Source organism: Delphinapterus leucas, chromosome 7 (assembly GCF_059928025.1).
Source record: "Delphinapterus leucas isolate spDelLeu-1000000601 "Yukka" chromosome 7, BTC_Dleu_Yukka2, whole genome shotgun sequence".
Lineage (NCBI taxonomy): Eukaryota > Metazoa > Chordata > Mammalia > Artiodactyla > Monodontidae > Delphinapterus > Delphinapterus leucas.
Window position 1 is genome coordinate 102,636,363 of NC_143135.1, and position 18,991 is coordinate 102,655,353.

The following is an 18,991-nucleotide window of genomic DNA, read 5'->3' on the forward strand; positions in this document are numbered from 1 at the left end:
AATTATACATACTGTTATTTCTCCCTCCTTAGATTAAGAAATGGGGTTGAATTCCTAACACATTTTTTTTTTTTACTTCTCTTAGTGCAATCATTGAATTTATTAGGTGGAAGAGATCTTTCTGATCACATACTACAAATGAACTGTTCTATAGTTTTAGAAATTGGACCTCCAAGAAGATCAGATGACTTGCCAGACCAGTTTGTGGCAGAACCAAGACCAGAACTCAAATCTTTTCATGCCCAAACAAACAACTTTCCATTAACCTGCACCAAGATATCCATTTCACTCCAAGAAAATCACAAGTCATTTCTCTAGTGACCCAACACACTGCACAACGGACCAGTGACACTTAGTTACAACTGTGATCATCTGTAAGTTGCACAAGAGCCCCTCTGAGGAGCTGTGCTTACTCACCTCCGTATCTCCGTCCAGCTTTTCTCCTACCTGACCACCCACCACCTTTGAGCTCAGTACACTTTCCAGGGTTCTGCTGCCTTCATTAGAGTTGGAAGGGGATTTAGAGATCATCAGTCCAAGGATTTTCAAACTGCATGTTTCAGGGACAGAGGTTTCAAAGGAAATGCATTAGAGGGCACTTCTCAGGTATGCATCTGGGTGAGTCACCAACTTCAACCACATCATCTCCATTTTCATCCATATCACATATTGTGGTTCCATATAAGATACTGTTTAAAACCTGTTCTAGTGCTTTTAAAAAATTGGATATAACAGGCTCTAGACAGCCCCTTCACTTTCCCAACAGTTTTCAGGTTAGAAATTTTGAGGCCCAGCTAGGTTTAAAAAACTCATGCAAGTTTCCACAGCCCAATTCTACTACAGATATGATGAGAAGCAATCACAGAGAACATATTTTCTCCACCAAAAAATCTGGTCACAGGGTCTGACAACTCCAAATACACTTATGGGGACAACAGGACAGAATACTTGAAATTGAGACTGTCCCAGAAAACCCATAATATATGGTCACTCCAGGAACAAGGCAAGAACATTTCCCGGCTCAGAGACTAGCTTGAGTGACAGGTGAATGAAATGTGGTGTAAAGTCACAGAGGGTGATGACTACTTCTTTCCTGTTTTCTGCATTCTTTGATATATGATAGCACCTGCCAAATCCTATTGATTTTAGTAATGCTTTCTGTATTGATTTATGCCCTAATGGCTCGTTTGGGCTTCTTGGGCTGGCTGGACTCTCAACCTCTGGGATGCTTTGGGAACCGGAGGCCAGAAAGATATGATTCGATAACTAACCCGACTTCTGATAAATCTAGTAAAAGAAAGTCCTTTGGTGTGGCAGTAACTAGAGTTTTAGTGCCAATAGTTGTGAGCAGCTATAGATAATATATGTGTCCCTTAAATTTTGTAAGAGTTTCTAGCTGTCACAGCACAAGGAACCCAAGGAATATATTCTATAAAACAAATCAATAAGTACAATACAGAGAACATGTGGTATTGGTACCATATTCTATCAACCTGGATGGCTCCACTCAAAGTACAGCACTACTGTGCATTAAAGATAATACTCATATAATAATACACAGGATCCTTAAAGCCCAAATCTCAGCAAATGTGATGGCTGTCAAAAGGCAGTGGGTTTGTATTATAAAATCTTCTCGTGAGTCTGGGGCTCAGGCCAGCTTAGGCAGTCATGAGCATCACTTTTATTCTGCAGAGTCCAGAGTGGTGGATCTTTCTTGCCAGAAAGGAGCTGTATTTTTCCTTTCTCTGAGCCATTTTTCTTTTGTTTTGTTCTTTTAGTTTTTTCATTCTTTTTTTCCCTCAGAAGGAAAAATATGTTTAAGGGACTCTTACATTGAAGCTTGAGTAAATTTCATTACTTCAGAAGCCTGGCTTTTTCTGGCTAGTAGGAGCCAGTCCAATTCTTCTCAGCCTACCATTTGGCCAAGCCCTGCTTCTTCCAACTTAAGGATGCAGATGGAATCACTAACAAAATTAAGGAGATTGAATTAAAAAAATCCCAAATTCTTCACAATTAAAAATCTTTGTCCTTGGGGAAGTTAAGCCTGTAGGATAAAGTTTGTATGATGAATCAGAAAACCAGAGCTGGCCTCGTGGGTCTGGAACCTTGTTTGGTTTAATGCTCTGTTATTGCCATCTTGATATTATAATTTATGAACAAGGGACCTTGAATTTTTATTTACAGTGGGCCCTGCAAATTAAGTATCCAGCCTTGTAGAGAATGTCATGGAATTCTTCGGGACATCTCTGGTTATCCTATTACATTTAAACACTGGAATCAGACACTCACTTATTAGTTGTTCAAGTTAAGGCGAGTTTACTACTTCTTTAGAAGCTTCAGTTTCTTAATCTTTATAATGGGAATAGTAATATGATCTATCATATCACTTTGGAGGATTAAATGTAATATGATGACTGAAGCATGCACCTAGAGCCCTTGCTCCACAATGAGAGAGGCCACCACAGTGAGAGGTCTGCACACCACAACAAAGGGTAGCCCCCACTAGCCATAACTAGAGAAAGCCCACGTGCAGCAACAAACACCCAACGCAATCAAAAAAATTAAAATAACAATAAATAACCACAATGGAGATTGATTCAAGATGGCAGAGTAGAAGAATGTGCACTCACTCCCTTTTGTGAGAGCACTGGAATCACAACAAACTGCTGAACAATCACTGACAGGAAGACACTGGATCTCACATAAAAAGATATCCCCACATCCAAAGACAAAGGAGTAGCCACAATAAGATGGTAGGAGGGGCACAATCACAGTAAAATCAAATCCCATAACTGCTGGGTGGGTGACTCACAAACCGGAGAACACTTATACGACAGAAGTCCACTCACTGGAGTGAAGGTTCTGAGCCCCACGTCAGGCTTCCCAACCTTGGGGTCCGGCAACGGGAGGAGGAATTCCTAGAGAATCAGACCTTGAAGGCTAGTGGGATTTGATTGCAGGACTCCAACAGGACTGTGGGAAATACAGACTCCACTCTTGGAGGGCACACACAAAGTAGTGTGCACATTGGGACCCAGGGGAAGGAGCAGTGACCCCATAGGAGACTGAACCAGACCTACCTGCTAATATTGGAGGCTCTCCTGAAGAGGCAGGGGGTGGCTGTGGCTCACTGAGAAGACAAGGACACTGGCAGCAGAAATTCTGGGAAGTATTCCTTGGTGTAAGCTCTCCCAGAGTCTGCCATTAGCTCCAATAAAGAGCTGGGTAGGCTCCAGTGTTGGGTCACCTCAGGCCAAACAACCAGCAAGGAGGGAACCCAGACCCACCCATCATCAGACAAGCAGATTAAAGTTTTAGTGAGCTCTGCCCACCAGAGCAACACCCAACTCTACCTACCCCCAGTCCCTCCCATCAGGAAACTTGCACAAGCCTCTTAGACAGCCTCATCCACCAGAGGGCAGATAGCAGAAGCAAGAAGAACTATAACCCTGCAGCCTGTGGAACAAAAACCACATTCACAGAAAGATAGACAAGATGAAATGCCAGAGAGCTATGTACCAGATGAAGTAATAAGATAAAAACTCAGAAAAACAACTAAATGAAGTGGAGCTAGGCAACTTTCCAGAAAAAGAATTCAGAATAATGATAGTAAAGATGATCCACGACCTCAGAAAAAGAATGCAGGCAAAGATCAAGAATATGCAAAAAATGTTTAACAAAGACCTAGAAGAATTAAAGAACAAACTCCTAGAAAAATTAAAGAATAAACAAACAGAGATGAACAATACAATAACTGAAATGAAAAATACACTAGAAGGAATCAATAGCAGAATAACTGAGGCAGAAGAACGGATAAGGGACCTGGAAGACAGAATGGTGGAATTCACTGCCACAGAACAGAATAAAGAAAAAAGAATGAAAAGAAATGAAGACAGCCTAAGAGACCCCTGGGACAACATTAAACACAACAACATTCATGTTATAGGGGTCCCAGAAGGAGAAGAGAGAAAGAAAGGACCTGAGAAAATATTTGAAGAGATTATAGTCGAAAAATTCCGTAACATGGGAAAGGAAATAGCCACCCAAGTCCAGGAAGTGCAGAGAGTCCCAGGCAGGATAAACCCAAGGAGAAACATGCCAAGACACATAGTAATCCAACTGACAGAAAAATTATTGAAAGCAACAAGGGAAAAATGACAAATAACATACAAGGGAACTCCCATAAGGTTAACAGCTGATTTCCCAACAGAAACTCTACAAGCTAGAAGGTAGTGGCATGATATATTTAAAGTGATGAAAGGGAAGAACCTACAACAAAAGTTACTCTACCCAGCAGGTATCTCATTCAGATTTCATAGAGAAATCAAAATCTTTACAGAGAAGCAAAAGTTAAGAGAATTCAGCACCACAAAACCAGCTCTACAACAAATGCTAAAGGAACTTCTCTAAGTGGGAAAAACAAGAGAAGAAAAGACCTACAGAAACAAACCCATAACAGTTGAGAAATTTGTAATAGGGATATACATATCGATAATTACCTTAAACGTGAATGGATTAAATGCTCCAACCAAAAGACAGGCTTGCTGAATGGATACAAAAACAAAACCCATATATATGCTGTCTACAAGAGACCCACTTCAGATCTAGGGACACATACAGACTGAAAGTGAGGGGATGGAAAAAGATATTCCATGCAAATGGAAATCAAAAGAAAGCTGGAGTAGCAATATTCAAAGAAGATAAAATAGACCTTAAAATAAAGAATGTTACAAGAGACAAGGAAGGACACTACATAATGATCAATGGATCAATCCAAGAAGAAGTATAACAATTATGAATATATATGAACCCAACATAGGAGCACCTGAATACATAAGGCAACTGCTAACAGCTATAAAAGAGGAAATCGACAGTAACACAATAATAGTGGGGGACTTTAACACATCACTTACACCAATGGACAGATCATCCAAACAGAAAATTAATAAGGAAACACAAGCTTAAAATGACACAATAGACCAGGTAGATTGAATTGATATTTATAGGACATTCCATCCAAAAACAGAAGATTACACTTTCTTCTCAAGTGCACATGGAACATTCTCCAGGATTGATCACATCTTGGGTCACAAACCAAACCTCAGTAAATTTGGAAAGTTGAAATCATATCAAGCATCTTTTCTGACCATGACACTATGAGATTAGAAATCAATTACAAGGGGAAAAATGTAAAAAATACAAACAGATGAAAGCTAAAAAATACATTACTAAGTAACCAATAGATCACTGAAGAAATCAAAAAATACCTAGAGACAAATTACAATGAAAACACGACAACCCAAAACCTATGGGATGCAGCAAAAGCAGTTCTAAGAGGGAAATTTATAGCAATAAAATCCTACCTCAAGAAACAAGAAAAATCTCAAATAAACAATCTAACCTTACACCTAAAGGAACAAGAGAAAGAAGAATAAACAAAACCCAAATTTAGTAGAAGGAAAGACAACATAAATGTCAGAGCAGAAATAAATGAAATAGAAACAAAGAAAACAATAGCAAAGATCAATAAAACTAAAAGATGGTGCTTTGAGAAGATAAACAAAATTGATAAACCATTAGCCAGACTCATCAAGAAAAAGAGGGAGAGGACTCAAATCAATAAAATTAGAAATGAAAAAGGAGAAGTTACAACAGACACCGTGGAAATACAAAGCATCCTAAGAGACTACTACAAGCAACTCTATGCCAATAGAATGTACAACCTGGAAGAAATGGATAAATTCTTAGAAAGGTATAACTTTCCAAGTGAACCAGGAAGCAATAGAAAATATGAACAGACCAATCACAAGTAATGAAATTGAAACTGTGATTAAAAATCTTCCAAGAAACAAAAGCCCATGACCAGAAGGCTTCATAGGTGAATTCTATCAAACATTTAGAGAAGAGTTAACACCCATCTTTCTCAAACTCTTCCAAAAAATTGCAGAGGAAGGAACACTCCCAAACTCATTCTATGAGGCCACCATCATCCTGATACCAAAACCAGACAAAGATACTACAAAAAGAAATACATGAATATATTTATTTAATATAGATGAATATAGATGCAAAATCCTCAACAAAGTACTAGCAAACAGAATCCAACAACACATTAAAGGATCATACACCATGATCAAGTGGGATTTATCCCAGGGATGCAAGGATTCTCCAATATACACAAATTAATCAATGTGATACACCATATTAACAAACTGAAGGAGAAAAACCATATGATCATCTCAAGAGATGAAGAAAAAGCTTTTGACAAAATTCAACACCCATATATGATAAAAACTCTCCAGAAAGTGGGCATAGAGGGAACCTACCTCAACATAATAAAGGCCATATATGACGAACCCACAGCAAACATCATTCTCAGTGGTGAAAAACTGAAAGCTTTTCCTCTAAGATCAGGAACAAGACAATGATGTCCACTCTCGCCACTATTATTCAACATAATTTTGGAAGTCCTAGCCATGGCAATCAGAGAAGAAAAAGAAATAAAAGGAATACAAATTGGAAAAGAAGAAGTAAAACTGTCACTGTTTGCAGATGACATGATACTATACATAGAGAGTCCTAAAGATGCCACCAGAAAACTACTAGAGCTAATCAATGAATTTAGTAAAGTTGCAGGATACAGAATCAATGCACAGAAATCTCTTGCATTCCTATACACTAATGATGAAAAATATGAAAAAGAAATTCAGGAAACACTCCCATTTACCATTGCAACAAAAAGAATAAAATACCTAGGAATAAACCTACCTAGGGAGACAAAAGACCTGTATGCAGAAAACTCTAAGACACTGATGAAAGAAGTTAAAGATGATACAAACAGATGGAGAGATATATCATGTTCTTGGATTGGAAGAATCAGTACTGTGAAAATGACTCTACTACCCAAAGCAATCTACAGATTCAATGCAATCCCTATCAAATTACCAATGGCATTTTTTACAGAACTAGAACAAAAAATCTTAAAATTTGTATGGAGACATAAAAGACCTCGAATAGCCAAAGCAACTTTGAGGGAAAAAAACGGAGCTGAAGGAATCAGACTCTCTGACTTCAGACTATACTACAAAGCTGCAGTAATCAAGACAATATGGTACTGGCACAAAAACAGAAATATAGATTAATAGAACAGGATAGAAAGCCCAGAGATAAACCCACACACCCACGGTGAACTAATCTATGACAAAGGAGGCAAGAATATCCAATGGAGAAAAGACAGTCTCTTCAATAAGCAGTGCTGGGCAAACTGTATAGCTACATGTAAAAGAATGAAATTAGAACACTCCTTAACACCATACACAAAAATAAACTCAAAATGGATTAGAGACTTAAATGTAAGACCAGACACTATAAAACTCTTAGAGGAAAACATAGGAAGAACACTCTTTGACATAAATCAGAGCAAGATGTTTTGGGGTCATTTTTAGAGATGTAGATGGATCTAGAGACTGTCATACAGAGTGAAGTAAGTGAGAAAGAGTAAAACAAATATTGTATATTAACGTATATATGTGGAACCTAGAAAAAGGTACGGATGAACTGGTTTGCAGGGGAGAAATAGAGACACAGATGTAGAGAACAAACATATGGACACCAAGGGGGGAAGGTGGTGGGGAGGGGGTGGTGGTGTGATGGATTGGGAGATTGGAATTGACATATATACACTAATATGTATAATATGGATAACTAATAAGAACCTGCTGTATAAAGAAAAATAAAATAAAATTCAAAATATAATAAATAAAATAAATATAATATTGTACCTAAAGCACTTACCTTAGCCACTGTCAAAAGTATGACCTCAGTAAATATTTGTTGTACAAATGAATGGGGATAAAATCATCTCACAGGGTCCTGGGATTTCATAGCCCTTTGATTGTCTGAAATCAAGAACTCTTGAAATCTCAGGAGATTAAACTAGGTTTGTTCCATCTTTCTGTCTGTCTTTTCTTACTTTGTATTTTTTGATCCCCAAAGTCTTTACTGAAAGTTTCAGGATTCAACAGGCTTGACTTGTAAAGATTAACACTGTGGGAGCCAAAAATATAGATCTAAACTCTTCAATGAAGAACTCTTGCAACAGGTCAGAGCTTGAAAGAGGATGTTTCTACCACTGTTTCCTCTGTGCCCGTCATCCAGGGATGGGGGAGCTGGCATAACCTGTGGATGTGCAAGTCTATGGAGAAGCATTTACCTCAGAGAATAAACATCTCTTTAGTTGGCTTTTCCAGATGTGTGTATTCTTGACCACATTATGGAGACTGGTAATTAGTAGAATCTATTATTCAAGCATATATATTAGTGTTTCAAGATTTGCAACCTGTATGTGCCAATCTCAACCAGCCAAAGAAGTAATTTCACAATAATTCAAGACCTTTAGTAGGGACTATTTAGATTGTAGCCATGCCTGTAAATACTGGGGATACACAGATCACAGTAATACCTCTGAAATCCCCTCTCCCGCCATCTGCTTGCATCATTCTCTACTGCCTCATGTATACTTCTTCTCCCCAGTCTTAGCCTCAGTGCTATTTGTCCTCCTATTTCTCCTTCTCTTCTAGTCCTGCCCTAGAAAAGCCCAAGCATTATCCTGACAAAGCATGACACTTTTTTGAAGATAGTGAAATTAAGACAGGGAAACTTAAAAATTGAAAGGAATTTTCAGAAGGCAGTGAAGGGAAAGGTCAATGGTATATTAAATTTTTTTTGTCTTTTCACATATAATTACAATAAAGCTATTATAACAGTTCACCTACTATGTGGAAGACACTAAAATGATATTTTACAAATCGCATCCTACTTATCTTTACAACAATTCTAAAAAGTGGGTATTATTGGGTTACAGAGTTGTTTACCAGTAAAGATAACAGGCAAAGCAAACCCAAGATAAGCTGACTCCAAAGTCCATGATATATTTTTTCAACTTGCAGCTGTCACTCAGAACACATTACCTGTGTGACTAATATGCATAGACCTTTTTAATAGGCTCTGTGACGCTTGGCAGAGATAAGTCAGATGTGGGCTCTGACTTCCAAGAATGTGAAATTGAGTGTACAAGATTAGGCATGAGCAAAAACATCTGCAATATAAAAAGATCATGATCAGTGCAATATGAGTGGTGCAGACAACAATGCCACACAGTGCTATTCTTTTCTGGGAGAGATCTAAGTATGCCATTCAGAATGTCTTTCTCAGGATTGCATTCAGTCCTGGACTTAAGAGGTGTCAGTTGCCAATATAATGAAATATTTTATACACTCATGTCATGTCATATCAAAAATAATTACTCCAATGCTTTTTTGGCAGGGTTGGGGTGCTGGCTTGTATCTTCCTATATTATAAAATGAAACACATTTCATCAAATGTTCCTCTTCAGTCAAGTATAACTCCTTCCGATTCTTGGGTCTAATATAAGGCTGGCTCATTTCACATTTTACACCTCTAGAAATACCTGGAAGGAGTTGAGAAAACAACAGATTAAACATTTGTTGGTTTGCAATACTCTGTAGCCCAAGGTAACTCTATTGCATCAAGTTAATGTCTGTGCTTGTGCTGAGCTGGAGTGGGACCTACACTCCACATGCTGTGTCCTTTCCATGCTGTCTTCCTTAATTACAGCCCAGGAGGGAGGATTAGCTAAGCTTTTGGAAGATTTTAAATTTTAGTTAAACCTTAAAAGTTGATGACGTGGACTTAGATAGTTAAGGAGGAAGGTAAGCGAAGGCATTTAGAGAAAGACACAGCTTCAGAAAAGGGCTGCATGAGAGGTTCCCCACACGTTCACAAAAGAGTTAATCATGGATTTATAGAGTGGATGACTATAGTAGTGAGATAAAAATTAGAAACATTGGCAATATTTTTTGAAAATTTAAATGACGAGATATGGAGTTTTACACTGATTATTTTTTAAGCATGGGGAAATATTAATTTTTAAGGTAGGAGATTGATAAGATATGACCTGTTTCAGGGAGATATTAGCAACAGGTAGTGCTAAATGAGGTTGGGAAAATGCTTGGGGTAAAGGTTTTCCTAGCTAAGAACCTTCTGTCAAGTCTAGATAAGTGTTACTCCTGTCTTGTCTGTACCCGTGGTTGCTGCTAATGTGGAAAAATACCAAGCCTGGCAGTCGCTGCCATTAAACTTAGTGAGATGTGCTGGAACCTCAGTAGCACAGGCTGGCTCAGGAGATCTGAATGTAAAAGAGATCTATAGTAGTCTCCCTTTATCCACAGTTTTAGTTACCCACCATCAACCTTGGTCTGAAAATATAAAATGGAAAATTCCAGAAATAAAGAATTCATAAGTTTTAAATTGCATGTCTTTCTGAGTAGCGTGATGAACTCTCAAGCTCCCCCGCTCCATCTTGACAGGGATGTGAATCATCCCTCTGTCCAGCATATCCCACTAAGTCACCTAATAGCCATCCCTGTTGTCAGACTGACTTTCTCAGTGTAGCAGTGCTTGTGTTCAAGTAACCTTTATTTTACTTCATAATGGCCCCAAAGTGCAAGAGTAGCTGGCAATTTTCATACATCAGTGAAAAGCTGTAAAGTACTTCCTTTAAGTGAAAGGGTGAAATTTCTCAACATAACAAGGAAAGAAAAAAAAATACATATATATATATATGCTGAGGTTGCTAAGATCTGCGGTAAGAATGAATCTTCCATCTTTGAAATTGTGAGGAAGGGAAAAGAAATTTATGCTAGTTTTGCTGTTGATCCTTAAACTGCAAAAGTTAAAGCCACTGTGCATGATAAGTGCTTAGTTAAGATGGAAAAGGCATTAAATTTATGCAATAAGATATTTTGAACGAGTGAGAGATCATGTTCACATAACTTCTGTATTGCAGTGTATTGTTACAATTGTTCTATTTTATTATTTGTTATTGTTGTGAATCCCCTACCTTGCCTAATTTATAAATTAAACTTTATCATAGGTATATAATATATAGGGGAAGAAAACACATAGTATATACATAGAGAGAGAGTTTGGTACTATCTGAGGTTTCAGGCATCCACTGGGGGACTTGGAACGTGTTCCTCACAGATAAGGGGAATTTGTTAATTTGCTACATGCCTTAGGTACTGTAATTAGGAACTGTAATTTCTTAGATAAAGTATAGCTCAAGGAGTTCAGGTGGCAATAATAAGAACAATAACAATGGCATCGCTAATAAATAATTAAAATATATTGTGTGCTCTCCATAGCATACTCCCGTCACTGTGCTAAGTGTTTTACCTGTAGTATCTCATATGATCCTTAACTCAAGTTTATGAATCAAGTATTGTTTTATCTGCTTAAGGTAGGAAAGCCAAAACTTGAAGCGGATTTAACCCAAGTTCATACCGCTGGCAAGTGGTAGAACAGGGGTCCAAACCCGGGTGTATAAAGAAAGAGCCTGTCCTTGCACCACTGGGATGCACGGTCTCCGACAGCTAAAGCAAGGGCATCTGGGTTCCCTCACATTATGTGGTAGTAAACACCATGCCTTTCAAAATTCCTGGCTGGGACACTTTGGCAGAATTATTAAACTACCTTGAGCCTCAGTGTCTCCATCTATAAAATGGGAATAATTAATAATGGCTTTGAAGGGATATTTTGAAAGTTAAAATTGATAATGTGTGCAAAATATCAGGCAAGATAAATAGTTCAATCAGACGAGGATGAGCTTTGGGATTCCAAGTTGTAAGCAATACCTAAATCCTGGCAACGTTATCTTAGTTGATGGGTCCGTTTATCACATTCCTCCAACAAGGCACTGAAAAATAGGGGAAACGAGGCAACGCTGTGCCCAGGGAGGGAGGAGGGAGGAGGCTGTTCAGCGAAATCCAGGTGTCATCCCAACAGTTTATGTGCCTACAAGTACTCAAGTTATAGAACTTGATGAAAGTTCAGTCCTATAGATTAATGTAGCAACAGATGAGGGCCCGGCGCCATGAAAGGGAAGACTCAAGGGAAGAATTTGTGAACATGCAGGCATGTGGATACTCAAGTTTTGCCCAAGCCATAACAGAGGTTGTATTTATGTTGGCAAGATTAATTCCAGACTCCACCAGCCAGAGTACTGCAGTGCACTAGTCTCGTTGCCGGCAGGATTCGTGGACATTTTTGACATTATAAAGGCTTTGCTGAAGTCTGGAAATAGTAATCAAAACAGCTGAATGAAGGGCAACTTTAAGAAACTATGGCCAGAGCAGAGACTTCAGGGCATTTGAAAAGAAGGGGAGAGTGATTTTTCTAGTTTAGGAAGTCAGGAATAAGGTATCTCCTTGAAGTCCCTGCTCTCAGGCCCATACTGCACTGATTTAGCTAGTGTCTCCATTTTCAGGAACACGTTTTCACCAACACACACGTACACACACTCACACACGGAGGAAGGCACACACACACACACACACACACACACACACTTATCAACATGGACAGCTATGCTTCAGAGAATTAGATTTGGCTCAAGTACTTGAGAACTGGCTCTGCAGATGAAAAAGAATACAAACCATGGTGAAATATGGCAAATGGATATGACACATATACACTTGGACCAGTGCCTGGATCTTAGCTTTCAGAAGGTTTCTGAGCCCTCAGCTTGGAGTCTGAGATCATTTGCTGTCACCTTATCTATTTATTTGTCTGTTTATGTCTCTCTTTCCCAATAGAAGGTAAGTTCCATAGAGACAGGGAATCTTCTGTCTTTTCACTCCTGTATCTCCAGTATATGGCACGTAGTTGAGTGCTCAAAAAATAACCATTGAATGAACAAGTGAAAACATTCTTGGGAATATTTAGGTCGTTGTCTTCTTTCATTCCAGAGTATTAATAATAAAAAAGGTTCAAAGTTATAAAAGTGAAAACCTAAAGTTAGGTATGGCCCTGTCTTATCTCTATTCCTTCTCTTCCCACTTGAAGATGAAATAACTCTTTTGTCAAGACCCCCCCACACACACACTAAGGTGAGAATTTATTCTGTAAGCAAAAGGAGATTTTGGAGGTTTTCAAGGAGTTGATTGACATGACAAATAGATTTCTATTTCAGAAAGATAACTTTGGAAACAGTATACAACATAGAAGCAAAACAGACTTCAAGCATGGAATCCATTTAGAAAGCTATTAACGTGATAACCATGCAAGTTAGTAAATATTGGGACAGGTTAGTGTTGGTAGAATGCTATGGGAAGCTACAGAGCTGTGTGCAGTATGTACTACTGCCTCTACTTAATAATAATAATAGCATTACTGATAATGCTAATAGTAATAACGCTAAACCATGAAAATAACTAGTTTATTAAGTGTATATTCTCTGCCAGGGACTCTTCTAAGAAGTACAGTGAGTTGTCCAAGTTTTCGCTAATAGTAAATGGAAAAGCTGAAATTCAGACCTAAGTCTTTTGATTTTAGACCCAGACCCCTTCTCACCATACCACAAACAAAATCTTAAAGTACCATATCTGTAATTTATCAATGCAAATGCATGTTACTTATGTAAATGTACTTTGCTTTTAGGTTGTAAGCTTTGCTAGATTGTAAGCTTCTGGGAGGCAAAAGCAATATTGTCTTTTTTGTTTGTTTTTCTCAGCTTATGTATACATATGAACATCACACACATATATACATATATGTACATATATAGTATGCATGCATGTACATGTGTGTGTGTATATATATGTTCATACATATGGTTCTCCTGGGTGAATGAGTGATCTACATTTTAACAAGGAGTGCCATGGAGATGGACATCTTGTCCCAAAACCATGCCCTTCTTATGGTCAGACTCTCTGGCGGGCAACAGGAGAATTCTTTTCAGAGGCAGGGGAACCTCTCTTCATCCCTCAAATTGCAGGTTGAAATTCATACTCGTAACCCTCAGGCCTCTTTCGTGAACACACTTCTTTATACCTGGGTGGGGTGGAGGATTGAGGTGCTGAGAAGGACCAAAGGGGTGATGCTGGGTATTGCCGTTGCTCGGTGAAATCTTTAATATGTCCTCACAGCTAGCTGTTCAGCTCTCTCTTCCCTTCCAACTTTTCTCCTGTCACTGCGTGAAGCCACAGGAATAAAGGAGCTTAGGAGAGAAGGTGGGATTTGTACAGGCCTTTCCATCAGGAGGCAGCCGGTTGGGATGGAAAGACAGTCGCCCTTGTCGGCTCTGCCCGCAGAGGCACTGTGCTTGGGCCAGGTTCACAGCTGCCACCACCCCATCCCCTTTTTACTTCTTGCCTGATCTTAACAAGCCTTCTTTTTGTACATTCAGAGACCAACCCAATCAAAACCTTGTTTGGAGACTTGCAGAGGTGGATTCTGGAGACCTTGGTACTGTCCTGTTTGCGTGGTGAGTGCAGTGCTTGGTGAGAGAGAATTGAGAGCTTACAGATAGCTCCTGGAGCTCGTGGGTTCACAGAATTTTAGCCACAGAATTTTCATTTTAAGCAGATATTCAGGTATGGATTTGCCTCAGGGATGGGTGTGACAGGGCCAATAACAGGGAATAGTCTGTGAATCTCTGCTTCTCGGTGTTTCCAAATGCCCCAACCGTGGAGCAGGTGACACTAGTGCCTGGAAAGCAGAAACGTTACTTTGAGTGAGAATATTCCTTCTCTGAGGGAAATGTCTAGAATCATTTAAGAGAGAAAAGGGTTCCTTCTCCATCTTTCCCAAGAGCAAAAGCAAAGCGTAGGGTAAGAAGAGGGACACAGGAGAAAAGACGAGAATGGGGTTCATGGGAGTCCAAGAGGAGAGGACCAAGCCGGGGGAACACAGATTGGATGCCCAGATGATGCGGGTCATCGTCTGAAGACCTCCCTAAAGGCAGGTAGCCTCTGCACGGAGGCTGTTCATCCTGAACACCACTGCTGGCCGCCACCTTCTCTTAGCATCTGCCAGAGACAGAGGACGCTTTCCCTCCCACAGTAAGCAGCCCCTCTTGCAGGGACTACTTGGCAGCCATCTACATTAGGAGACTTGGCTTGATCCCTGGTCACACCCCATGTGGAGAACTCTCACCTTGCAAAGTTCCAAGCTACGTGGAAGCCCCAAGAGAAGGAGGGCAGCCATGGTCTCCTGGCAGAATTGTGGAAGAAAGCATCTGCTCTTGAAGAAGCAGAGTGTCACGCTGCAGAAATCTGTTCATTTGTGACTCAGCGTCACTTGTGTAGCAACAGAGCAACATCTACTCACACTGTATTTCCCAACCTTCAAATCAGGACACAGTATTTGTTACATGATTTCACTATAATAAGGACATTTTAAACTGGGAGCTTCTCAGTTAACCAGCACTTATGGTTTGGCCTATGGTCCTGAGACAGAGGTTATTTTTGGACAGGATGTGGAAGAAATTCTATGAATTTCTAAACTGTTCAAGTGAAAATACATATATTCTCCCCTCCTCCCCATTAACACCTACCATCCCCCAAAAGTTGCTTGGAGAGGGGATGCTCTTCTTCAAGCTCCAATAATAAATGGATTGCTCTATGTGCATGTGAGTTCACAGCACAGATTTGTCTTGCAGAAATGCTTCATTCTCAGTTGCTCCACACAGAGAAATACTTATTGACATTAAAAATATCAAAAGAGGACACACAGATATCTGGCTTTTTGCTTCTTTTGGACTACAGGAAGATCTAACAACATTGAACCGCATATCGTGTACTGCTTCCTTGAGATCTGACAGCTGTCAGGCTCACCAGCCCCCTCCATTTCACATGGCATCTCTGACACTGAGGCAAGACTGGAACCATGCTTCACATTTCTTTGTTTTTGTCACTCTCTACCAGCTCTTCTCCTTCATGTTACCATCAAGGTCCTTGAAAGTGTTGTGACCTTGTCTTAGAGCAGGAGCTTCTGCTCTTGGCCCCTAGCAAATGTCTGGGCTTGGGCTTGAGTGTATAGTCATAAGTCCTATGGGTTGGTCCATCTCCTCATCTAGAAAATATTTGGGAGCATTTGCTTGTGGAAATAATACTTCAGATTGCATTTGGGTGTTTTCATCTAAAGCTTCGAATTGTTCTCCCTAGGTCTCAGAAATGGAGGGTGCAGAGACAAGACTCATTAGCCCTATAATCTGGAGATTTTAACCTACCTGAGAGCTTTCGCAAGCTGTACTCTTAAATTGAACTGCGCCTCCCAGATTAACTTGGAGCTCTATTTTATGGTTCTGTGTATCGCTCACTCATAGCTGACTTAAGTATTCTTCATCCTCTCCACTCCCCAACCAATCCCCATGCATGAGACTATGTGGTTTCTTGCAGACTACTCACCTCTAAAGAACAGAAATTTGTCTGAGCTTGTCTACCCTTAGAAATGAGCCAACTGTGGCTTGGAATTATGCCAAATGTATTTGATAATTAATTATGTGACTTTAGACAAGTAACTTGCCCTGCTAGTGCTTCAGTTTCCTTTTATAAAATAAGACTAGACCTAGACTGACCTCTGCTTATTCATTCAAGTGATTTATTCACATAATATGTAGCAAACACGTACTATGTCACAGACACTGTCCTAGGAACTGAGCATATAAAAGATGAGAAGTATAATGGCACCGCTCTTGGGCAACTTAAGTCTGGAAGTAGAGACCTACATCTTTATGTCTATTTACCTTTTTATTATCTATCATAATCTATTATAAGTATCTATACACGTATAGTGAAGAAAATATATCCATATTATTTACAAAGCAGCATGAAAAGGGCAAGGGTAAGTATGCACAGAAAAAATGTGCAATCATTGAATAGGAGTTCTTGCAGGAAGCAGGGAAATTTTCAGAGTTAAAAGGTGAGTGTTGTGTGGGTCCTGAAGTATGAACGGAAACCCAATGAGATTCCAGGCTAAGAAGGTATCCTGTGTGAAGCCCCAGATGCATAAAAGTCAAGATGGTTTGGGATGTAGGAACTTTGGAATGGCTGAAGTGGGGCAGGAATTGTGGGAAAACAGGACTCAAGATTCCATCAGAGAAGGGTTTATATAGTTGTATATCCCATGCTAAGCATTTTAGAAAGTCATTCCTTTGGAAGTCTTTGCACAGAAATACTTATTTATGCACAAATTCTCATATTTTTCTGGAACATTTTGGTGCTGTTCTAATGACTGAAGATCACTTATCCTCTTAAGGTTCATTTCAGAACCAAAATTTTTAGACAACTGAGCTAACAGGTGAAGCACTGGTAGGGAGTAAGTATAAATTACAGCTAGGTAGAGTTGCTACAAATGTTGGGGTGTGAAAAAATAAATACTCATCAGAAACAGAGGTGTGCCTACCTTGCTCCAGATTAGGGAGGAAGACAACCCAAGAAAACAGAGCAAGAAAGGCACTAGTGATCTCAGTCCAGTGAGATTAACCATTAAGCACTGAGCATCATTTCACTTAAACTGTCCCTTACTCCTTTGGAATCATTTGTTTTAACAATTCCGCCTCTCTGACTGGGTGGATTTTATACTCAGAGATTCTTCCCATATGGTAGTTCAAAGGTGAGAAAAAGAGACAGAAACTGATTTTTCCAGTTTCATCAAACCAGATTCCACTGGGCGGCTCTGGTTCTGTTATTGCCAGAAGCTGCCTGGTGGTCTCCCTTTGGTTTTCTTTCTGTCTTCAAATTGTTGACTGTGTTTAGCTCTGAGGGTGTGGGACTTAATGGTTCAGTGCAACTCCCTCTGCTGGCCAGATGTCACCTCACAAAAGCAAAGGGAGGCTTTTTCAGTGGAGCTCCTTCAGCAAGGCTCTCACATGATTTCTTTTAATTTCTTGGCAATGCGGTATTGGAATTAAAAAAAAAAAAGTCTATTTAAAATCCAGCAGCTCTTCCTCTAACAGATTATAATAATTTTAAAACACCGCAGATTAAATCTGTGGCCTCCAGTGGGTCCCTGGCCTTGGTATTAATTAACAAAGCTTGAAATGAGCTGTGATTAATTGCAAGTCCAGGAGCACAACGCAGTTTGATGAATATGTTCAGATTTCAGGGAGAGAAACATTCAGACCATTGCTTGAAGCAAGAGCCTCTGCAATAATAACGAGTTTGGTTTCAAAAACGTGTCTTTGCCATACAAATTTCAGAGTACATCATCCCTGGAGTGAAGTCTGCTGATAATAGAGTAGAAGAGGAGGTCGGGAGCCATCTGTGCTGTGGGCACCTTCTAGGGTTTTTTTTTTTAGTTCTTTCTTTCTATTTCTTTTTTCCTTCCCTTCTCTCTCTCTCTCTCTCTCTCTCTCTCTCTCTCTCTCTTCCCTCTTCCTTTCTCCTTCCCTTTATTTTCCTTCATTTTCCCTTTCCAAATGATCAGACTTAAAGAATAGATTAAATCAGAGGAAGAGGAAGAGGTGGATATGAGCTGCAGGATTTCAAAAGAATGGAAGATGTATTGACCGTTTTAAAATACAGAGAAATCCATACACAAGGCATATTTTTCTTCCTTCATCTCAGAATCATTGTAGAGATAGTTACCCACTAGAGCTCAAGGGTCTAGGGGGTAAATATCATAGAACTCTGGAGAGGCAAGAGACTGCAATGATTATTTACTTTCACCCCTGGGTGTACATTAGGGGAAACTGGCATTTATGTCAGTTACACTGTGTATGTGCAACATCACAGAGATGGCTGGAGGCAGACCAGGGGAGGAGTCCTGAGAAAGCTGGGCTTGGACTCCAAAGATTTGAATGTGAGAGCTGGCTCCACCTCCATGTAGCAGTAGGGGCCAGCTTCCTGAGTGTGTGACCTGTGCAGTCACACAGACCCCAGGCTTAGACAGGCTCCACACTTGGTTTAATGATCTGCTGTTGCCATCTTGAATTCCTCGGTAATTTTTTTAAACAAGAGACTCTGGATTTTCATTTTGCCTGGTACCCTGCAAATTATGTAGCAGGTCCTATCTAGCCGTATAGGACCTTCAGCACGTCACTCAACTTCTCAAAGTCTCAGGTTGCTTATCCGTAAAGGGATTATTGTCTTGCCCACACAGGATGGAATAATTAAGTGGGGTCATTAGG